The 8,187-nt window shown below is 43.0% G+C and overlaps 1 protein-coding gene across 3 annotated transcripts in view; it reads left to right on the top strand.

Moving 5' to 3' along the window:
* Window positions 1-8,187, top strand: part of SERTAD2 (SERTA domain containing 2) — a 130,844-nt gene that overhangs the window by 101,853 nt on the left and 20,804 nt on the right. The gene's annotated exons all lie outside the window — the stretch shown is intronic.

The following is an 8,187-nucleotide window of genomic DNA, read 5'->3' as shown; positions in this document are numbered from 1 at the left end:
TTATTAAAGACCTAAGGCTTCATCATAATCCATGCTGCTTACTGTAGAAGCCAGTATGCCTTCACGTCCAAATATTTGTATTCAGTTTGTAAGTCTCAGTTGTCATAGTTCAGCTCTAGCCAAATTGCTCTATAAGAGTTTCCAAAAAGTGTCTCAAGGAAATGTGCAAATATGCTGTAGTTCAAAAAGTGGAAAGAGTTGTAGTGTACTTCTCACTGAAAAATCCCACAGGCCCCATACAGACAGGCCAAAATAAAGCTGCTTCGGGTCACTTTGGAGGTATGCTGTTTAAATGATGCATGCATACTAAGAGTCTGGAAGCTGCGCCAAACTTGCACTCCAGTCCTTAGGGCTGAGCATGGCTTCGGCATGGCTTCTGGCATCTTAAGATGCATGCATCATTTAAATAGCATACCCTCCAAAGTGATTAGAAGTGTCTGTATGGGGCCTTAGTTGTCCATTTGTCATTACTTGATACTCAGAAAGCAAATTTTCTTCTTATATGTTTTGCCTCAGCTCATGTGTCACTATTCAAGTCTGGTACTTCCAAGTGAATAGAATTTACTCTTCCTGAAAGAAGGAATCTTGCAATAAAAACACTTATTTTTGTAAGCTTTTTTTAATGTGCGACTTGTTTTCTACTATAGATTTCTATTATTGCAGAAATCAGTGAATGAGCCACAGTTCACTGCAACGTGTGGCACATGGGTCTGTGTCTGTGCATGCACCCACTCAGGCTGTCTCTTATCAACAGAGGATTGTAATGAACTGGTGGAACATAATGGGAAAGAGCTGAACTGTCACACTATGGGCACATAGCATTGGAAATCTCTGAATCAGTCTCCCAACTTTTTCTACACTTCTTCCAAAAGCAACCATAGCCTGAATTGGGTCAGGGCTGTGATGCTAGGGGAAAGTGTGCACGGTTTTTAAAATCTTTCAATAATCTAAAGACACATACTTCTCAGGTGCTAAGTTTGGAAAGTTATTTTTAAAGCAAAGTTACAGTATCAAGCCCCCACCCTCCACCCCAAAAACTTAGCTGCTGTTACTTTTAGTTACTTTAATGGTCTAGTAGAAAACACACTCTCTTCCCATCCATCCACTCAGTGCCCACAACAGCACACATCCCAGTACTCGACCCCTGTGATAGTCTTCCAAGACTACTTTCCTGTAAAAGTATTGAAAGTTTGAAGCTATGCCTTGTAAGTCTGCAGACTTAATGTAATGTAGTTATACCTCAGTTATTGGGAAAAGTAGTAATTTTAACTACACTTGTCTCTCCACGTATGCTGGGGTTAGGGGCACAGGATTCCCATGAATGTGGAAAAACCGCAGATAACAAAAACACTATGGTTTTACCTGAGAGAACACCTCTCTTTGAATCTCTAGGTCCTTCAGTGGAACTCTGTGGTCAACATTTGCCAGACATTGGCCATAGAATTGCTCTGGAGGAGCTACAAATGCCCAGTGGAGTGCTCTCTCTAGGAATCTCTAGGTCTTTCCATGCGATGTTTGGTTAAAGTTGACCATAGAGTTGCACTGGAGGGCCTAGATATTCCTGGAGAGAATGTATTAATCAAATCTGTGAATAAGCACATCTGCAAAAGTCAAAGCCACAAATGTGGAGGGAAGAGTGTATTTACTACTGAGGCCTTACCAGGTATTGATGACTATAAATACCCATGGGGGGGGGGGATTGCAGCTCAGACCCATAGTCACTCCTGTTCTAGCAATGCAAAACGTGATGTTTTTCCACACCAGATCCATAGTCACTCCTCTCTAGCAATGCGGATTGAGGTTAAAACGTCATGTTTTTCCACACCTGGTTGCCTTTCTGTTGTCCTTCTGAAGTGAGGGGCAAGCGAAGTCAGTTCGATTCCAAGCATGTCACGTGATGCGGACTCAAGCAAAGGGGAGTGAGTGCACATTGTATTACCACAGCAGAGCATACTTTGAGGGTTCAACGATTCGAATCGGCCCCCTTGCACATGCTCAGCGGGGCTCTTCCCTGCCCCCTCCTTAGCTGTCATCCTTCATGGGGTCTTGGAGAAGGCAGGAGATGATGAGATAGGTCGCTGGGGCCAGTATCGGGATGCAGGAGAAGGCAGGAGATGATGGGATACGTCGCTGGGGGTCCCTAGGGCCAGGATCAGGATGCAGGAAAAGGCAGAGGATGATGGGATAGGTCTCGGGGGGTCCCTGGGGCCAGGATCAGGATGCAGGAGCAGTCAGGGGATGGTGGGATAGGTCGCTGGGGGTCCCTGGAGCCAAGATCAGGATGCAGGAGCAGTCAGGGGATGATGGGGTAGGTCGCTGGGGGTCCCTGGGGCCAGGATCAGCATGCATGTGCAGTCAGGGGATGATGGGATAGGTCTCTGGGGGCCCCTGGGGTCAGGATCGGCATGCAGGTGCTGTCAGGGGATGATGGGATAGGTCGCTGGGGGTCCCTGGGGCCAGGATCGGGATGCAGGAGAAGGCAGGGGATGATGGGATGGGTGGAAGGAGAGGAGCAGATGGGGGTCTAGGAGAAGGCAAGGATGATGGGATTGGTGGGTGTCTGAAGGAGGGGAGCAGATGGGGGTCTAGGAGAAGGCAGGGGTGATGGGATGGGTGGAAAGGGGAGCAGATGGGGGTCTAGGAGAAGGCAGGGATTATGGGATTGGTGGGAGGCTGAAGGAGGGGAGCAGATGGGGGTCTAGGAGAAGGCAGGGATGATGGGATTGGTGGGAGGCTGAAGGAGGGGAGCAAATCGGGCTCTAGGAGGACGCAGGGGATGATGGGATCGGCTGGTTGGCAGAGAGGAGGAGATGGCATGAAGGAGGAGGAGGAGGGGGATGACAGAGCAGCAGGACACAGGGGCCAAGAGGGGGGGCATCGGAGTGCTTTTCCACACCAGACCAAATCGCAGTGCAATCGAAGGCAGCCTGGAAGCAAATTCTCTGAAGTCACTTTTTCCCCAGTTTTACCAAAATGAGGGGTGACTTCAGAAACACTGCTGAAGCACTTTGCAAGGGGCTCCCATAGAAATCAATGGCGTCTGATAACACAGTCACTTTATGACATGAAACCGCATCATTGGAAGTGCAGTCACTTCGGAAGTGAGCTGGAACTGAGCCACAAAACCACCCAAAAGCTCAGTGTGATATACTCCTTAGTTTGGTCCTAAAGATCATAAAGTATTTTTGGTTTGCATCTCTTCCCGGCCCCAATCTTAGTGACATGCCCTTCATTTCCACACTTTCCGTCTCAACCACTCACCTGCAGTGATGCTGAATAGTCAAACTGGTGCTTCTAAAAGCTGCCAAAAAGTAATGCATGTCAAAGAATTTGAATAGTCCAAACTGGAGGAGCATCTGCTGCATATTTGGAGGCCAATTTTCTGCCTTCAGGGTTCTGCATAGATTTAAAAACAACAACACAACACCCCACATTTATTTATGTATTTTTTTTAATTTAATTTATATTCAACTCACAACATGGATTAAAACAAAGTATAAGGGTTTTAGAACAGTTAAATAAACTGCCATATTAAAATATCAATGTTTTAAAACAGTATAACATCATTTTAAAATATTACATTAACAATAAAAGTGCAGTACAATAACATCCCAGAGCCACAAAACAGTGATACATTTATGGGGCCAACCAAGATGCACAAAATACATGATGCAATCTTTGGAAGTCCACTGGTTGCTTCAGCAGGCAAATGTGCTGAAAATCATACAGGAGAATTGTTTAAAGCTTTTTTTTTTTTGTGATGATGTTAGTCACATGCCTGCATTTTGACAAGATGTTGCTGTGTTGTTCTGTGTTGAGATGGTGTGGAGGGATACCTATGCAGACATGCCCTTCCTCATCCTCCTGGCCATGTGGCACTAGGAACAAAGCATTCCAGAGTCCAGGAGATAAAATTTGTATTCCATTAGCAATACAAAAAGGTGCTTCCTCTGAGATCCAAAAGTACAGTGCAGTGCATCTGCTCCTAGGCACACACACCAATAAGAGACCTTTCTGTGTAGCCACCTTGAGCCAAATGGCTTTTCAGATAAAAGAATATTTCCCTACTGATGGAAGGAGAGCACAGAAAGGGCCTGCCTAGTCTGTGACCGAGTTCTACCACCTAGGAGCAGCCACCAAGAAGGCTCTCTCCCAGCCAGGTGCATTAGGAGATTCAGGGGATGCCAGGTGACACCCTAAACAGGGGTGACACCACTGCTCCTCAAACGTCTGCTTTTTGGCAGAAACGGGCTGTGTATTCACCTGTGTCCCATTAAAATGCTAAAGAGATGGGGTGAGTGGTGTGAGGCTCACTGGGAGGAGAAAGGAGAGGCCTGTGGCTGTTGTTTTTTTAAAATTCAGATTTCAAAAAATTAATTTTTAATTTAAAAAAGAAATAAATTATTTTTAAAAATCACCAAATTTTCATTTTAAGCACATGAAACTATGTATATGTAAAAACATTTAGGCTGTGCATATGATATTGTAATTTGAAAGTATAATTTTAATTGTGCTAGTTGTTTGTGACGCAACTGTTACCATTACATTCAGTGATATAGGGGAATTACAATTTAGGAGTGATATTTGTACCAAAAATATTAGAAGCATAGAGTGGGAAGAGACCACAAGGGCCATCCAGTCCAATCCCCTGCCATGCAGGAACTCTCAATCAAAGCATACCAATAGATGATAATCTAGTCTCTGTTTGAAGACCTCCAAGGAAGGAGACTCCACTACACTCCAAGGAAGTGTGTTCCACTGTCGAACAGCCCTTACTGTCAGGAAGTTCCTCCTAATGTTGAGCTGGAATCTCTTTTCCTGGAGCTTGCATCCATTGCTCCGGGTCCTGTTCTCTGGAGCAGCAGTAAACAGTCCTTCCCCCTGCCATGCAGGAAATCTAAATCAATGCATCCCCGACAGATGGCCATCAACCCTCTGTTTAAAGACCTCCAGGGAAGAAGACTCCACTACACTCCAAGGAAGTGTGTTCTGCTATCGAACAGCCCTTACTGTCAGGAAGTCCTTCCTAATGTTGAGGTGGAATCTCTTTTCTTGCAGCTTGTATCCATTGTTCTGAGTCCTCATCTCTGGAGCAGCAAAAAAGTTTGCTCCCTCCTCAATATGACATCCCTTCAAATATTTAAACAGGGCTATCATATCACCTCTTAACCTTCTCTTCTCCATGCTAAACATCCCCAGCTCCCTAAGGTGTTCCTCATCGGACATGGTATCAAGACCCTTCACCATTTTAGTCTCCCTCCTTTGGATACGCTCTAGTTTCTCAATGTCCTTTTTGAATTGTGGTGCCCAGCGCAATACTAAGGATTCAGTTTGGTGTGGTATGGGAGAGGTTTATTTGCGTGTGTGTGACAGCATGAGTGACCACACTGGGTGACACTAATCCTAGTGACCCCACAGTTCTCTCCTGTGTCCTCACCAAATGCAAATGTTGATGGAGGTGAAAGAAAGGCCTCCCCTGAAAATCTTAAAACATGAACTGGTTCAAAAAACAAGACCCCTGGAAATAGTAAGAAGTCCATTTCTGGTTTTGAAAAACAGTCGTATTTTATAATATTAAACACTGCAAGGGGCCATGCAACCACTTGAAAAGGTAAATTTTCTAGGAGATGCAATGCATCCTCTTTTGGGACCAGAATATGGTTGTTCCATGGAGTCTGAAGGAGCTGAGGGCTGCGAAGACAGTTTTGGGGGGCACTAGAGCCACATTTTAACAACATTGGCACTGATAGCATTCACATACATACTTGTGTTTATTAGAAACGTATTCAAAGGAATCTTTACCCCTTGAATGGAATTCTGAAATGTTTGGAAACGCTTTCAAGGGGTGCTGAGACAAAAAAATTAATCTGAACAATAAAATTTACTAGAGAGCTCTAAAAATGGTTGTACCAGTTATAGTTTAGCTCAGCCTTGAGGCCTGTTACCCTATCTGATTAATTGGTGCTCTATCCCTAATGCCTTTACTTAGAAGTGAATACCATAAATCCATTGGTGGAACCATTTTTGTAAGCAATTGGTTTAGACTGCAGTTGTCGTCAAACTGTTCACCCAACAACCCAAAACTATAATGTACTGTTTCAGGAGAGCTTTCAGCTTTCAATCTAAATGATGTGTCAATTCCACCTCCCCGGGGTATTTCCTTCAGGGTCTACAGTGTAAGGGGAAAAACAAGGTACCTTTAGGGAATTGTTTGAAAATAGAGGCTCCAGCCAAGTCCTTATACAGTAATTGGGGGGTGAGATCAGCTCTCATAATGCAAAGGGAGATATGGGGGGAGGCTCTAGTCAAAACAGTCATTTATTCTTAGTTGAAATGCATATCTACAGGAGAGATTGAAGGTCTAGGGATTCTTAGATGTATAAAACAACACCAACTAGAAAGTGACATGCTTATAACAGTAATGAACATGTCTCTAGTTGGCCAGTGTAACCTATCGGTTAGTAAAACAACAAAGTTCCAACTATAAAACATTTTCTAACATTTTGTGTTTCACAGACTTTTTAAAAGCTAAAGGACACAAATTGATTAGATGGTTTTGCTCACGTGGCTTGTCTCCCATCAGGTTTTCCAGATTCTTCGTCTAATTTGTGATCAGACCGCTGCTTCCTGCTAAGTTTTTCTTAATTAAAAAGAGTGCTTCCTGGCTGTTTCACTTTTTTCTCTCTGTATCATTAAACTATCACACTTTTAAACTAGTTTCTACCTTCTGGATTGCTAATGGTCACCAGCTTTCTAAGAAAAGCACCTTAAAATTTGACTCAATACTTCATAGAATGTATGTTTAGTTTCATTTTGCATGCATATATAGTTAAGGGTTATTTGAATAACTGTTGTTAATTTACCTGTATTGTGGTCCTTTGTGCAGAAATACTGGCATTGTCATAATAAAAAGATATGACATGATTTCCACGAAGTCTATATTTTTTTTGTAAGCAGTGTAGTCTGGTTTGTTGTGATCTTGACAGGCATATCTTCCTTTGCACTGTTCTGCATCTGACCTGACAGAATCTTACATTCAGCTTGGAGTTGTATAGCCAGCAGTTTCCTTCAAAAGGTTGTGTGTTATGTATGTTTGAGTTGCAGTCTTCTCGCTAGCAGTTTTTCCCCAGACAAATGGCTTTGTAGGTTCCTCTTGGGCAGCCTGGTTTTTATGTACCTACACACCCACACACACACCACTATAAAAAAAAACACTTTAGGAAAATGTGGTCTTAGTTCAAGATTGCTTTTGTAACACCAAGAAGACATTGGTCCTCAGCACTCTAAACTAGATGTTGGTCAAGAGCCAGATGCTGAACACTTTTATGAGCATAGTTTTTTGTGGGTTTTTCGGGCTATGTGGCCATGTTCTAGAAGATTTTCTTCCTGATGTCAGAACATGGCCGCATAGCCCGAAAAACCCACAAAAAACGATGGATGCCGGCCATGAAAGCCTTCGACATCACACTTTTATGAACAACAGAAAGTGGGAAAGTCCTACTTTTATTTTGCTGTCATGATAGCATTTCTGTGACTTTCATATTGTGGTTGCAGTTTCAAGACTTCGAATTATTATTGGACAAGGCAGAATATACAGAAAGAGAAGGTCTAAACACTGATTTAATACAAAATTAACACCCTGTCCCCACTTCGTTTTCCTTTGTGTATCAGTATTTTGTTTTTATAAGCTCCTTCTTATTCATTGGGAATACATGTAACCTATTAGCTCTATAGGTCAGAGTTACTTGTTCTTGATTTCAGCCTTAATAGTGAAATGTTTTATCTCTGTCAGCCTAAAGATATGTGTGTATGTGCCTTCAAGTCACCTGTTGACCAATAGTCTAATTCATCCAGTGTAATCTCTATTCGTTTGGCAAGCTGAGGCAGGGAAGTCTGGTTGCACTTTGTGTAAGAAAACTTAGCATTACCCCTTTAATGTAATAAACACTCTTACTAAGAGTTGGATCCTTGAGTGTACACTTCGAGGGGATTAGTTAATGAGGTGGTAATTTATTCTAAAGTACGTATTTAGTGAAGAGCTTCTCAACTTTATTTGACATAGCCCCATCAGGCAAGTCCAATTTGTCAAAACCATTAAACGGGCTCCTCTACTTTGGGCTGAGAAAAGGTTGCCCCTTGAGGGAACTGACAGTCCTAGAAACAGCTTCTGATTTAATAGTAGCACAT

The sequence above is a fragment of the Sceloporus undulatus genome, chromosome 1, assembly GCF_019175285.1.
Source record: "Sceloporus undulatus isolate JIND9_A2432 ecotype Alabama chromosome 1, SceUnd_v1.1, whole genome shotgun sequence".
NCBI lineage: Eukaryota > Metazoa > Chordata > Lepidosauria > Squamata > Phrynosomatidae > Sceloporus > Sceloporus undulatus.
The sequence above is the reverse complement of the archived record's forward strand: the minus strand, read 5'-3'. Positions and strand labels throughout refer to the sequence as shown.